Below are 16,054 nucleotides of genomic sequence, written 5' to 3'. Positions count from 1 at the left end.
CTTTCTCAAAAACTTTCATTATTCCCAAGATCTCAAATACAACAACTACGTTTAGAGGGTTTACAAAAATTAGGTCTAACTTATTACATCTTAATTCAAGACATAATTGATACATATTTAAAACATATTTGTCCTTTAGAACAGTTCTGGATTCAACTCTAGCATTCCTCATCTTTCATCTATATTTTACCTGGGGGTTGGAACAATAAAACAAGGAAAAAAGGGGTGAGCTAAAATAGCCCAGTAGGGTATAAACAACAAGTGATGTAGAATTGTCAAGCTCATAAGAACATGATATTTTGTAGATAGGACATCTCACATTATAAACATGGAAAGAAAGAATAAGCACAACATACTTTCCAAACATATAGAGAAAACTTACAGAACTTGATATCAAGAATTATATATAGAATTATATATATAGACTTCATTAAGCATAGATGCTTTCATTCATAGCCATATCTCGGCCCATTCATAGCCATACCTCGGCTCATAGTCCTCTAGATTTACACTCTCTAGAGTCGTCTTTACCCACGTGCACATGGAGGACTATAACGCGTCCACCCGTCATCATATCATAATTCAGTCCATATTCAGAATTAGGGTATCACAAGATAAACTCTAAACATAAACATATCTCACCGAAACAAGTTTCGAGGATACAAAATAGAATTATAGCTTTATCAGTAAAATCATTTATCTGAAAGGAATGGGGTCTGAAAGAAAGGATCCCCCTTGGATTCTCATCAATTGTGGATCTTAGAAGGATAGAAACTCTTATAGCAATTGCGTATAAAGAGAATCAAAGAATATGAAATATTCACATCCAGTATAGCAAAAGAGAATCAATGGAAGAAAACCCTTACATATAGCAAAAGAGAATCAATGAAAGAAAACCCTTACATATAATTTTCCGGTCACAGGTTTGTTTGAGCTTACACCTTGGAGTGGATAACCTGTAAATATATTCTAATTTTATCAAATTCATGTTTTAAGGCAGTGTCATTTCTGTCCAGGTAATGTCCATCTATGTCCAAAATAATATTCCCTGTGTTCAGTGTTCTTTCTATTAAATTTTTAAGATCATGGGGCCCAGCATGCACTATTCATATGGACCCCACATGTTACTATTCATGTGGACCCCACAGGTTACTATGCTCAGCAGTTCACCATTCTTTGATTTAGTTTATTTCTTGGCTACTATGCTCAACAGTTTGCCTTTCTTTGATTAAAGTTTACTTTATGGTTACTATGCTAGTATTTCACCGTTCAAATAAGATGATAAAACTTGCATAATCTATAGCGAGTTATCGCCTCTTATGCATGCTTTATCCTAATATTTACATATGTGGTAGAACCAACCATATTACCCATAATAAATACTTTAACTATCTATATGAAAGACTTACCTTGGTAGTGATGAAGTGAATTTTCTTTTCCTTCTCCTCTCTCTCTCTTTTTCCTTCTCTCTCGTTCTCTTTTATTTATTTTTCTTCTTCTTCTCTTCCTCTATTTATAGGTTTTTTTTTTCAACTACAGTCTTAAATTCACAACTACTCTCTTAAATGCTTTTACAAAAATATAGGAATAGTAAAGGTATAAATAAATGAATAGTAAAGGCTGCTTGAATAGTAACATGATGATTAATATTATTTAATTATTATTTTCGTCGGTGAAGCGCAACTACTCATTAATGATAGTGGTTGTGGAGTGACCCGCTTAACCAATGAGTTAATGAAAGTGGTTGCGGTGTGTCCTTCTGGTAGTGGTTCCCACTAGTGATGGGTCCCGCTGGCGTTGGGTCCCGCTATTTGTGGGTCCTGCTTGTTGTGGGTCCCACTGGTGGTAGGACCCGCTTGTGTGGGGCCCGCTGATGTGGGACCCACTGTTGGTGGGACCCGCTTGTGAATAGTACTCGGTGGGTCCTACTGTGAATAGTAATTTTGAATATTTTATCTCAATAGTGAACTTGCATAGTAATCTTATGTAGTATTTCTGCATAGTAATCTTGCATAGTGACTATTGTGAATAGTAATTATGAATAGTGACTATTGGTAATTTTTAATATGTGTAAGTATCTACTCATTTTTAGTTGACATCTGGGGCGGTGGTTTAGTGGTAGGAAGCCGTTCAATTCTCGCTCAGCGTTGGGTTCGAATCGCGTACGCCCCATTATGCCAGATGTCCTCATGCCCGATTAACTCGGGAAAAAATGAGTAATGGCAGATGATTACCCACCTATGAGGCCATTTTTATTTATTTGTGTACATATATATATATATATATATATATATATATATATATATATTTTACCGGTTATTACAATTTTGGTCATCTCTGCCTCGCTGTCTACTCCGTCACGTTAAAAAAACTTCAGGGGGTGTAAAGTCAGGTCAGAGTTGAATATGTCAGAAACTAGAGGAGGTGTATCTGTATTTTTCCCAAAAAGTAAAGAAGAAAGAGTTTGCTAAGACTTTTGGAAAGAGAAGCTGTGTTAAAATAGCAAAAGCAAGTATCAGTACAATGTGAAAGTAGTATAAGAATACATAATGTAGTGCTTGATTATTTTATTTATAGATACTCGAAATAATACCCACATGAAATACTGCAAAAAACAAAATACTCAAAATTGATTTTTTTATTATCGATTTGCGTGGTTTTTACCGTTTAGAAATATTTCCATATTAAGGGAGGAGATAAGAGACCAAAATAGTTTATATATTGTTTGAGAGAGATTTAATTGCAATTAAAAACAGAACGCCAATCATCCCTTCTAGGATAAAATCCCCTCTATAGACGGTAAAACACTCCAAACCGGTCTCTCTATGAGAAACTGTTGGTGGGCCCAACAATTATTCTGTTGAGATCTTTGAACAGTGTAGATCCCACCCATTTTTTTCAAAATGAAGTACTATACGGCCCACACTATAGGATGATCCAAACCGTCCATTCATGAGCCACAATGTAAATAGGTTGCACCCTATAATCTCATTTCCATAGGATGATCCTTGCCCTCCAATCTAAAGAGAAACGACGGGCATACTATGGAAATCTTATAGATCAGAAGGTTGAGATCATCCTATGGAAATGATTTTTGGGGCACAGACTATTTGTCTATTTACACTGTGGCCCATCAAATGTAGACAAAGAGGCTTGTGAATTGATGGCTAAAGCAATGGAGCAGCTGCCAAATACCCTCAAATTAGATGGTTATGATTGTTCGATCCAAGTGTCTTTTGGGCTTTGCCATTTTTATGGGCAGGCCAATTAAGATAAATGGTGTTGATCCTAAGGCTTCGATCCGAATGTTAGAGGGTTGATCCTAACCCCTCTATAGATCAGAGGGTAGGATCAACCTATGGAAATAATTTTTGAGGCACAACCTATTTAGACTGTGGGCCATCTAATGGACGGTTTGGATCATCCTATGGTGTGGGCCATACCGTACTTTGAATAAAGTGAGGAGTGCCCTCATCAAAATACAGTAGTGCTGATAACATTTCCCTATAAAAAATGGTATATAGGCGGGTGATATAGACAACAGCGTGGTGTATTTTTTATTTTTAGAGATTTTAAAGGAGTTTAATGTGGAAACAAAACGGCTGAAACGGTGATTGGAATGAGATACGTGATTTAAGGAGGTATTTAAGGAGGTAAATGGCGCTGCAAAACATCACCTTCTTTAAGCTCTCTTTTCTCTTCTAATTCGTCTTGATCCGGACGAACCGACAGTTTTCTCTCTTCCTCTCGATCTTTCTTTCACCCATTTTCCAACTATGCCGAAACATTATAGGCCTCCTGTAATCCATCGATTATACTCCAGATTATTAGATTTCATGGAAAATCTCGCACTTTTGTTTTTTTTTTTTCATGTATTCAATTGAAAATCAGTTTCCTGATTTTGTATTGTTTAGGGGAAGAAGAAGGAGGGAAATGCAGCGAAATACATCACGAGAACGAAAGCAATTCACTTTCTGCAGCTTAATCTTTCGACTTTCAGGTATTTATTTCTTCGGATATCAAATAGTTCCGAGTTTCTTGAAAAAGTGTTTGTTTCTTATTTCTTTACAGTGTTTGGGTCTCAATTTTCATTACCCTTTTGTTTGTTTCGTGTTAGCTAGGGTTTTCCTTATATGTCTACTTTTTTTAGTTTATTGTAGTTGATTATGTAATAGAGTTTGGAAATTTCAGTGTTTCTTATGGGTTGGGTTCGATCTATTTTTTATTTTTTTTGAATGGTGAAATCTTTTATTAATAATAAGGAAAAAAGGCAAAGGGGAAAATGATAAAAAGTTATACAACCTTAAGTGGGGAAGTGATCAAAGATCTCTAATCTATCTCTGCCTTCGCTCATCCTATCTAATCTGCTAGTCTCATTGTCGGCTGATTTTCTAATGTGCTAAGAGTAGAAAAGCCCGTCTTAATTGGACCCGAGAAGACCCACTTTGAAGAACCCTTCTCTTCTCTCAGAACGTCACCCATTCCTAGTAGACCTAAGTTTCCCAAACTAGACCCATCAAAGTTGAGCTTTAACCTATGATTTAGCTGACACTATGAATTTATTGCTGTCCTGCCGTGTCCGACACGACACGTGTGTCCCCACATATTGACACTCTTTTGGACACTTTTAAATGCATTGCCAGGAGTGTTAGAGTTAATGTAAGCGTGTGGACATGAATAACATGTAATAATCAATATTTTTATGTGTATGTACATGTGTGTCCTCATTTCTAGATTTTTAGATGTTGCCATGTCAAACGACTCATATCCGTGTCGAAACTCAACACATGAATCCACATCGACAAATTATGTATACTTTCTATTTTAGCCGTGTTCCCGTTTCTAAATTTTGGGGGTTTGCCTTGTCCGATGTATCGTGTCTGTGTCGACACGTGACACTCGTGTCCGTGTCCACAAATCATAGGCTTTAACTGACTTGGCTCAGGAGGATATCACCTGGGAGAATGTGTCCCAGCCTACTTACGACCTACTTACGACTAGCACATATCCCTCTACAACCACACCAGGAGTCATAGGAAGAAACAAACCTAAAGCTGGGAAGAATCTTCACACAGGAAATGGTTAAGGTAATCTCCATCATATAGATACAATGCAGGATCTTAACCGAACCTTAGAGGACCTGCGTGTTCCGTTCCTTCAATAGAATCCAGATAGTAGTCGACAAGATCACACTCCAAAGAATCTTCTCTTTCTTTTGCCGAGGGACGAAGAACTATCACTCTAAGAGGTTAGATTGCCGAGATAGACAGATATGATGTCCCAAGCCAAGCCGAATTTCCAGAGAACCTGTCTCCAGCCAACTTGCAATGAAACATATGATCCATTGAAGTAGGGTTCGATGTATGATTATTTTTTATTTGAACAATTTTCCTTTAAAAATGCACCAATTTTCGACACTTATGTATCGTTACATTTTCTAAAGATAGATAGTTTTGCTAAAGTAAAACTCCCAAAGAAGAATAGAAAAGGGAATCGTCCGATTCATTTCCATTCCCACATGATTTATTTGTGCAGCTTCATTTACCCTAATTCATTAGTGCACTAATCAAGGGTGAAAGGAAGGACTGTACATAAGGTATGAAAGGAAAAGATAAGTTAAAAAGAAACAGAGGAAAAAATACATACAAAGATGCCCTTTATTACCGATAATCCTCAAGAACACTCCCCTCTCGTGCTAGTGCATGGATCTCAGCAAGCCTAACTTCGTGCCTAGAATAGTCAATCAAACTCCATCCTTTTGAACACATGTCCTAAGTGAAACTCTGTTCCGATATATGGAGTGGATATCTCTCCCTTGTCACCTATATCCCTTGTATTTTGTCAATATACCTCCATGTATTGGTCTTCTCATGGGACTCTGGGCTGGAAGCAATACGCATTGCTGTTTAGTTGTGGCAATGTGTCATCACTAGTCTGTACTGATACTCCTGTTTATGATAACAACTTCTTAAACCATACCATTTCTTTAAACGCATGCCCCCTTGGATAACTACCCAGCTTCAACCCTATGTATTAATCAAACATTGCTTCTTTTTTTACTGTCCTCATTACTAGTTTGTCCACTACTATAACCTCCTTGAATCAATTTTTGAATCATCTGCGTCGATTCTTTGTGTCTGAGTTTTTTCCTACCAAGTCAATCACAAACTCATTTGAATCTTTAAATAAGTGATTCAGATACTTGCTTTTTCAGATTATGCTGATTCTTCACTCATTCTCTCTCTCTCATTATTTAGAGGACAGTCATGAACTGTCACTAGTAATTTTCAGATCCGCATGAGTTTTTTTTTTTTTTTTTTACTTTTATGAAGGGTAAAAATGGAAACAACCCCTCTTGAACAAGCTACTAATCATCCACTGACCCCCAAAGGCACTAGTATACTTAAAGACAAACAATTTTGGACCACCAACAAGAAGATCATACCATACTGTGCAGCCCTTCACAAAATCTGCACAAGCACAGAAAATAAGAATGAGCTTTCTGACATTATTGACACATGATTTCCATGTGTTCAACATTCGGTGGATGAAAAGAACACAATTTTCATGGGAAATTGGAAATCCTCCGCAAACATCCTTCTCATCCACTTCTTTGATAAAAAAAATACCAAAAATTACTATATACCAAAAAAATGTCAAAGACAAGTCAAAATCCTTTATGATATTAATCATCAATTCATCATGCATTCTATCCTTAGTTTGAAATGGAGCCACAACCATTTGATTGCTTGCTAAAGAAGACCTATCAACATGTAGATGTGGCCATATTTAAAAAATGAGTGGGGATTCTCTTTTTGTTGTTGAATGCATGTGGCTTTTCGTACAGATGGCATCACGTCACCTAAATCTATGAGCAGTTTTTTTTGTAGGATTTCTTTAGACCTTTTGCAATCTTCTTGTTGTTGTTGGGAAGGAGAAGGGAGGAAAAAAGGGCAACCAAGAGATTTTCTTAGGCATAAAAAGGATTGATAGAGAAAAAATGAATCATACTATTGTGGAGGGTGATTCTCTAAACGTGATTCGTTGGTTGAAAGGTTTGGGATAGCCTTCTTGGAGATTTTCTCATTTTTTCGATGAAAGAGATGACTTATTGCGGGGTCTTCTATTATTGTCTTCAACCATGTGCGGAGATCGGCAAATAGGGAGGCAGATTCTTTGGCTAGGGTTGGGGTTAGTCGAGTGGAGTTGGAGCGGTTCGATTTCCTTCTGGCTTGAATGTTTTCTTGTTTTTGTTTTGTTATTCTGTCCTTTGTATTTTGGGGTTGGTCCATCTTGGTACGCTTCCCTCTTTAATGAAATCATCTTGCCATTTAAAAATTAAAATAAAATAAAATTGGGCCTATGAAAAGAAACATAAAGAAGGGAATCATGTGATGCATCCCCATTCTCATAGCCTTTATTTATGCTGTTTGATACTTACAAAGTATTCTTTATTAAGTAACTAATCAAGGTAAAAGAGGGCAATATACACGGAGAATACAAGGGAATAACGAATAAAGAAAAATAATAAAAAAAGATACTAAGGGAGAAGATGCCCTTAGTAATTGCAATAATACTCGGCGACATAATTTATTTTCATTTTGCTGGAACTTTGATTATAGTGTTACTAAATTATTTTAAATAACTTGTGAAATTCAGGGGATTTTTTGTATTGAATTGCATAAATTTCGTTGTCTTATGTTTCTCCTTTTTTTTTTTAATAATTGTAGGCGACGATGCATTCTCAAGGGTGTTTTTCCCCGGGAGCCGAAGAAAAAGTTCGAAGGAAACCACAAGACATATATCACATGAAGGATATCATGTTCCTTGCTCATGAACCACTACTTGAAAAGTTCAGGTATCTAACAGTGTTTTGCTGGTGATTGTAGTATTTCATGAAATTGATATGAGCACAAATTCACACGCAGAACACCGTCACATGTATCTATGCATGTCTGCATGTATTTATTTATTCATTTTTTGAATTGTAATTTATTCATTTTTGAATGGTTATTTATTCATTTTTGTACATCATAAAATTGAAAGAAAAGCTGGCTTTGAATAAGCTTTCATCTTATCAGAAGGTACCATTGAATGTTGCATTCGTGAAAATGGTCACATGTTCTCAATTGGTTCCTGAAAGTACAACCTGATTTTCATATCCATGATGTTGGCTTTAATCGTGACTGCTTTAGTCTGGAGCTCATGAATAATTGGCTTTGTTTTATTTTTGGTTATTTACTTTTTTTACCAAGTATTGCACTTACCTTAGTTAAGTTGTTAGGGCATGAAAAATTGAGATATTGGAGAGACAGAAGACAAAAATACAGAGTTCTGGCTGATAGATAGGGTCCTCCTAAGTCACTTGAGGGTTCATTAGAAACCCCAAACTTGCCCTCTTTTCTTGTCCCGCTCTTTCCTTTTTTCTCCTTTCCATCTAATCATCTTCTTTAATTGTTATTTCTTGTGCATGGATGAAGGATGCTCTGAAATCCTTATTATAAATTATTTGACATTTTTTTTGCTTTTCAAAAAATCCATTTTGATTTGAAGTATGTCTAAAATTTGCATCCATGTTGTGCTTGGTGTATTTCCAACATGACTATACTTAAGGAAAACAAGAAGTGATTGATTCAAGTGCTATGCATTCTTAATGATCACCTTATTACACATTGCTACAGCGCTGGTTTGCTGTATATGCAATTTGGTGACTCTCTTCATTTATTCCTTTGCTCCTTGCTGAAGCATGCTCTTTTGTCGAAGGTTGTTAGCCATTAGTCTCATATGTGTGTGTGGTTGTAATCATGGTTTTAAATTTCGGTTTCGGTATGTGTTTCGCCCCTAAGCGAAACCGAAATTTCCGCCGAAATCAAGTACACAATTAGAAAACAATATTTTTTTGATACCAAATTTCAGGTGAAATTGCTGAAATTTCGGCAAAAATTTTGGTAATTTCGGGCGAAATTCGGCACACCATTAAATAAACAATATTTTTACCATATTCCGGTAATCTCGGGCAAAATTTCTCTCATTGGCTCTACGATTCCGTCAGAGATAAAGTCTAAAATAGTGCCGTGGGGGTTGTGAATATCAAACCAGCTTTTTCCACTGAATAAACCTCTTTTGAATCTGAATCTATGGGGAACAACCGTTTCTGCCCATCAAATGGATCATCCTATTTTGTAAGCCGTATTGAACTTTTTGAAAAATACCAGATTCTATGGGATTACACCGTATAAATCTCGCTCCAATAAAATAAAATCTAAATTTTCTGAAAATTTTGACGAAAATTAAGTATTCATTTCGTTAATTTCGGTCGAAATACCGAAATTTCAGTGTATTTCACTGAAATAAAGTACTATTTCAGGTAAAGGCCCTTTTGGTTTCGGTCTGGACCGAAATCGGACCGAAATTTTGGATTTCGGTCGAAATTTAAAACCTTGGTTGTAATTAAATTGAATGCGACTTCGAAGGATGCCAAAATTTGGCTACTATTTTGGGAAGTGTGAATGTGGATGAATATTCTTTTGCTAAGGACAGGCATCATTATTTTTTGTTGATGCTTTAAGATGGTGAACCATGATATGCAATATTCCATTTATTTATTTAAAAGAAAACATTTTATTAAAACTGAGAAAGGAAGATACAGCAGAAACATGGAGACAAGGTATTCCATTTATTTATATTCAGTGGGGGATATGATGGGATCTTGTATTTCATTTGTAGTTAATGAATAATAGTTCAAGATACCAATTATTTATTTTCTTATTTGTTTTTTATCATGCTCCACAGATATTAAGGCATATGACAAGAAGGTGAAGAAAGCTTTGGGGAAGAAGAACAGGGAACTTGCTGATCGTCTATTGAGCCGAAAGCCTTCTTATACCCTTGATATGCTTATTAGAGAAAGGTGTGCACCTTCTCTAGTTGCTCTGATATGACAAATCTGCTCACAACTTGTTCTAATCTCAAATATTTTTTTTGACTTTAATTATGCTTGCTGACGTAGGTACCCAAAATTCATCGGCGCACTCAGGGATTTGGATGATTGTCTCACTATGGTACACCTATTTGCAGCACTTCCTGCCGTTGAAAGTGAACACGTTCGGGTAAAGCGCATCCAGAACTGTTGAAGGTTTGTTTTTGTGAAGTTAGAAGTTAACTTCGTTTTATGTTGCTTTCATCTTCTCAATGTGCCATGGCAGGGAACTTCAAATTGTGGGCCTCATTGATATGTACCATATGTTACATGCTCTTGTTTGTTTTCTTCAAGCTAGGGACTATGATGTTTTATCTTGTTCATTTCATATTCTATGAGCTTTTCCATGTTTGCATTTTTTCTTTTCTTTGAATGATACAAGATGATAGGGACCATCCATGAAATGTCAAAGACAGCCATGTGAGGCCGTGTCGATTCATAGTCAAGTGGGGCCATCATGACACCACCCTCTGCTAGACTTCAATGTGAAGCCACAAGAGAGGGAAGGGGTAAATTTGCTTTTTTGGCAAGTTTGACTTTGACCAAACGGTTGAAAGGGGGGTTTTTCCTGTCTTTGAGTTTTCGTAGCTCAGGGGGCCCACTTTACTTGTCGCGAGTTGGGTTTTATCTTATTTTCTGTAAGAGTCCATGTTAGTTACTTTTGGAAATAGAAGTTCTAGTTTCCTAATTGAGTTGGGTAAGTCCAGTTAAGATTAGTTTCTACTTTCTATTTCAGTTTTTTACTGTTTTTAATTAATTGTGGAGTCCTTAGGTAATTTTCTTTTCAACTGTTATATAGTCCTTAATGTTGAGGTTGGCAACTCAAAATGGGGGCAGGATTGGCTTCCAAATATGGAAGGAAGTCCCCTACGCAAGTCTAAAGAAGCTTTTGAAGTAAAAGAACTGACCAGACCATTGGATCTTGTTCGAATTTCCTGGGCATTTAGAACTGTCATAAAGATTGAAATTCACACCCCTAATAATCCTAAATCATTGCTGTTTTCAAATTTCTCTACCATTCTCCTTTTCCCAAAATAAGTCCCTATTGTTTTTTCTGAAAATCCCTTCCAACTAGCCCATCCTACATCCCAAAATTTATTGAGGAGTGAACAAATTTTGTTTGATTCTATTCTTATGAGAACCAGATTCCATGTTTTTAATTAAAGAATTTTTTTGAATGGTAATGGATGAAATCAATCAGAAATAGGGGGGAACCCAGCGACCAAGATGGTCAATACAGAAAGGAAGAAAAGAATATACAAGAATAGAAACAAAGTCCTCAAGGTGGGAGGAAATAAAAAAACTCCAGAGAAGCCCTATCCACACCATCTCTGGCAAGCCGATCAGCCTCCCTATTTGCCGATATTTTAACATGCTGAAATGAAATTGATGATCCAGCTATACCGACTGAAATCTCATCCATAATGAATTGTTTTGTAAACATATTAGTATGTAAACATATATTTAATAAATATAATTGATTCTTTTTTTTTATAAAATAAATTATTTTTTGTTATTTTTATGAAATGGATTTTTTTGTGGAGATTTAGTTGCCCGTTGCAATGGATGCTATAAGTGATTACAATATTTTTTTAAAAATTGAATTATTGTTTTATCGTGACATTGGATGTCATCCTAGTTTGCATAGTTGGTGTCCTGGTTGGAATAAAATCTTTATATATTATATTAGAGGAAAGTTAACTGAAGCATTATGATTTAAAAAGAAAAACGTTAACTGAAGCACATCACTCATTTTTGTGTGTCGTAGCTTCTTCCTATGCTTGGCTGAGCAAAAAATTTATTGAAGAACAAACAGAGAATTTTTGCTTCTATTCTTTTTAGAACACAATTCCCATGTTTTTCAGTAATAAATTGCATCATGAATATATATTTAATAATTGCAACAACTTACATGTTCATAAAATGTAATACTGTTATGTTTAAAGACAGACTTGAAGAAACATGGGTGCATTTGCATCCATTTATACATGTCTACAATTCTGCTAGCATTTTTTTGGGAAAATAAAACAGGCTCACATGCCTTTAATTCTTTTATGATCACTTAGGCTCCGTTTCTTTCGATGTAAAAATGGACTTAAAAATTTGTTTTATGTTGTAAAAATGAACATAAAACAAATTTTTCGTCGAAAGAAACTAAGCCTTAAGTATTTATTCTCCCTTCAACATGTTTTTTTGCCTTTTAAGAAATAATATTTTGAATTTCACTTTGAAAATTGCTTATGGGTTTTTAATTAGGTTGAGCCATGAATGGCAAGCATACATTTCTCGAACTCATAGCCTACGGAAGACCTTCATATCTTTGAAAGGCATATATTACCAGGTAATACTGTTTAGCGATGCTCTTAGAAGTCAGCGCAGAAGGCTTCAAAGCTTTATGCTTTTATTTATTTTTAATGGCTATGTTCACTTTATTCATTTATCCAGGCCGAGGTTGAGGGTCAAAAAATCACATGGTTAACACCACATGTGTTGCAGCAAGTCCTAACTGATGATGTGGACTTCAATTTCATGCTAACCTTTTTGGAGTTCTATGAGGTTAGACTTGAATAGTTATGGTTATACCCATTCTCTTCATTGGATTCCGGACATATGATTACCATTTGTGGCTTTTCTTGGCGCTGTTTGCTTTACTGTGAAATAAAAATTAAGCATCTGGGAATTTTATGAGGTTAGGCTTTGATGGATATTGCTGCATGCTTTCTCTTCAATATGACATGTGTATTTTTGTTAACATGTTCATTGACATTTTTTTCTGCAAGTTAGATTCATCCTTCAATGTAATCTGACCAGGTGGAAGTTTTGTTAGGACAAAATGCTCTAACATGCAAAGAAACAATGTACCATATCATACCTTTACGAAGTTGTGGTGCATGCCTCGAGGCGATGGGCAAGTACGTAGGAAAATCAAGGCAAATAGAGTGGAAAAACTCTTCAGAAAAGTTTAAAACTATTATAGGAAGTTTGTTGGCTGCTATTAATAGATAGTTGCTTAGAGTACTATGTGCAATGATTGTGCATTGTTCTAGAGCTAATGGAATCAATTTGTAGTGTGGGACCATGATATTTAAGGGTGCTTCAGTCTCCAAGTTTTCAGTGCAGATTTAACTGAATAAGAAATTCTTGTACATGTTATTTGGTCTGCACAGCGGAACCTCCAATTTAACCTTTCTCATGATTTGGTGTTTAAATTCTTAAGCCCATATTTAAATTCATGTGATGAAATATGCAGTTGCCTGTTCTGATGTTGGATACTTGTTTAGAAGCTTGGATCATATATTGAGCACGCCTTCTCATATTATTGTCGACGTTTTTTGCAGACACTCCTTGCTTTTGTCAATTTCAAGCTTTATCATTCCATAAATGTGAAGTATCCGCCCATTCTTGATCATCGATTGGAAGCTTTAGCAGCAGGTATGTGCTTATTAACTTGCCTGATTTTGTTTGTATAGCATTTGTTGTTCTGATGTTTTATCAGAATTAGCTTGGTACTTTTTTTTGTTGATTGTTTCACTCAAGTTCTTGCTCACACTCTTAGTTCTAAATGTTTTATATTTTATTTCATTTACTTTATTCTATTTTCCTTTAGATTTTATTGTTTCCTGAATTTTTCTGCAAAGCTTTATGCGTTGTCTAGGTATTTCGCTGCTAATTCAAGAGCTGCATTGCTGGACCCTCAAGCCACCGGTCCTTCCGGCGGAGAGCAATCTGACGTGGGGAAAATGGGACCACAAACTGATGAGTCTGAACTGCGACTAACTTTAACATCAGCTTCCTGCGAATGAACCGGGTGCATTGATGCACCTTGTTGAGGATGCTGCCAGTGGCGACGAAGAAAACGAGGATACGAGAGAGTGCAAGGCTCTCTTTAAGAATATGAGGTTTTTCTTAAGTCGTGAGGTTAGCATATCCATTCAATTATTATGGATCATTACTGTATCATGATGTTTATGTACATGCTGAATATGATAATACATGAGTGTACCAAATTGTACAGGGCCTTTTCTCAATTTGATAGTGTTTTAGGCATTTTCTAAGCATAGAGAAAAATTTTGTTTTTTTTAATGCCTGAAGAACTTTTTTGTCGTGTCATATATTTTTCTTATGGAAATAAGTCTATTCTACTGCGTTCCCATATCCGGATCCGGAATGGTCTATTCTATTGCCTTGCCATCATAATAATTTGTTAAACAATCATCACTTTGTAGGGACCATGAGTAGGCAATAGTCCTTGACCTATGTTGCATGGGTACAAGTACGCATGTCATAATCTGACACGGGTGCCCAGTCTCAGATTTGACAAACCTTAAAAAACGACTGGATCTTCAAAGATAGAGCTTCCTATCCTAGATGGTTGGGTTGGCAAATTAAGTTCTCAATTGCTTCGTGGGCTCTTCAACATGAGGCTTTGAGGGCCTATTCCTGAGACGACATCTTGAGAAATTGGGAAATGCTGCTAAAGGGCTCCCTTCTGCAATTAAGTGACCTCCCAATCCCATGGTTTTAAATTTTCTCGAAACGACTGAAATGTTTCCATTTCCTTCCACGCCGAAAAACATCTGCATGATTTCCTTTCACGTCATTATTTCTCCAAAATTCTTAAAATTCGACCTAAATTCCCGAAATTTGACTGATATTCCCAAAATTCGACTAAAATACCCGAAATTCGAGCAAAACTGGTCGGAACTACAAAATAAAAATAAAAATGGAAAGATGTTATTTGCATTTAATTTCATTAATCTAGAGAATGATATTTGGCAGGCAACATCATTGAACAAAGTAATTGTATCCTATGCTTGGAATGTGTGCCCACATTGTTTGGATGATCCAAAGCATTCATTTGATAGGCCTTTACATAGATAGGGTGTGCCCAAAAAATCAGCTCCATAGGATCATCCTTACCCTTCGATTTTTGGAGGTTAAAAATGAACAGATTTGTGGAGGTTTATACCCATCCACTTTAACTTCCACAAATCAAATGGTTAGGATAATCCTGTGGAGCAGATTTTTTGTGCACACTCAATCTATCTTTGGACTATCCAAATGAATGCTTTGGATCATCCAAACAATGTGGGCACACATGATTTTTTGAGCTCTTGCTCAAATAACTTATCTGAGGTATACCTCAGAAAACGTTTCCCCCATATATATATATATGAGGAAACTGTTGGTGCGCTTAAGCTCACCAAACTTATGGTGAGCTTAAGCTCCCAATCACATGGGGGCCCACTTTGTTAGGATGATCCAAAGCATTCATTTGAAAGTCCCTTACATAGATGGGGGGTGTACCAAAAATCAACTCCATAGGATCATCCTAACCCCTCCATTTGTGGAGGACAAAAATGGACAGATTTTTGGTACACCCCCTATCTATGATAAGGCCTTGCAAACGAATGCTTTGGATAACCACAGAAAATGTGGGACCCATGTGATTGGGGAGCTTAAGCGCACCATAAGTTTGGTGCGCTTAAGCTCACCAAACTTATGGTGAGCTAGCTTGCCCAATCACATGGGTCCCACATTTTGGGGAGTGATCCAAACCATTCATTTGCAAGGCCTTATCATAGATAGGGGGTGTACCAAAAATCAGCTCCATAGGATCATCCTAACCCCTCCATTTGTGGAGGACAAAAATAGGGCAAATTTGTGTCTGTCCATTTTTGTCCTCCACAAATGGAGGGGTTAGGATGATCCTATGGAGCTGATTTTTGGTACACCCCCATCTATGTAAGGGACTTTCAAATGAATGGTTTGGATCATCCTAACAAAGTGGGCCCCCATGTGATCGGGCAAACTAGCTCACCATAAGTTTGGTGAGCTTAACCTCACCAACACTTTCCTCATATATATATATATATATATATATATATATATATGCGCCTCTGCAGTCATTGGTCCACTGCAGCTGGGTGTCCCAAGTAGTGAATAGGGGCGCATTTATCACTTCCCCATCAAAATGGTATTAGTTGAAGACCTTAATGAGAAGCTTGATGTGGGCCCACCCACATGATCTGAATGCTTTATCGAACGGCTCCCAACTTGTAGTTTATGTGACAT

The 16,054-nt window shown here is 36.4% G+C and overlaps 1 pseudogene across 1 annotated transcript; it reads left to right on the top strand.

Moving 5' to 3' along the window:
• Nucleotides 1-3,667: 3,667 nt before the first annotated feature.
• On the top strand, nucleotides 3,668-13,949 carry LOC143848769 (pescadillo homolog; annotated as a pseudogene). The gene is made up of 9 exons (XR_013235467.1): nucleotides 3,668-3,800; nucleotides 3,915-4,000; nucleotides 7,731-7,858; nucleotides 9,793-9,910; nucleotides 10,010-10,135; nucleotides 12,236-12,320; nucleotides 12,425-12,535; nucleotides 13,318-13,411; nucleotides 13,616-13,949. The product of XR_013235467.1 is annotated as a pescadillo homolog (transcript).
• Nucleotides 13,950-16,054: the final 2,105 nt, after the last annotated feature.

Source organism: Tasmannia lanceolata, unplaced genomic scaffold (assembly GCF_043159265.1).
Source record: "Tasmannia lanceolata isolate RefF3 unplaced genomic scaffold, GAP_Taslan_0.1 ptg000016l, whole genome shotgun sequence".
NCBI lineage: Eukaryota > Viridiplantae > Streptophyta > Magnoliopsida > Canellales > Winteraceae > Tasmannia > Tasmannia lanceolata.
Note: the sequence above shows the minus strand (reverse complement) of the source record. Positions and strands in the feature narration are given on the sequence as shown.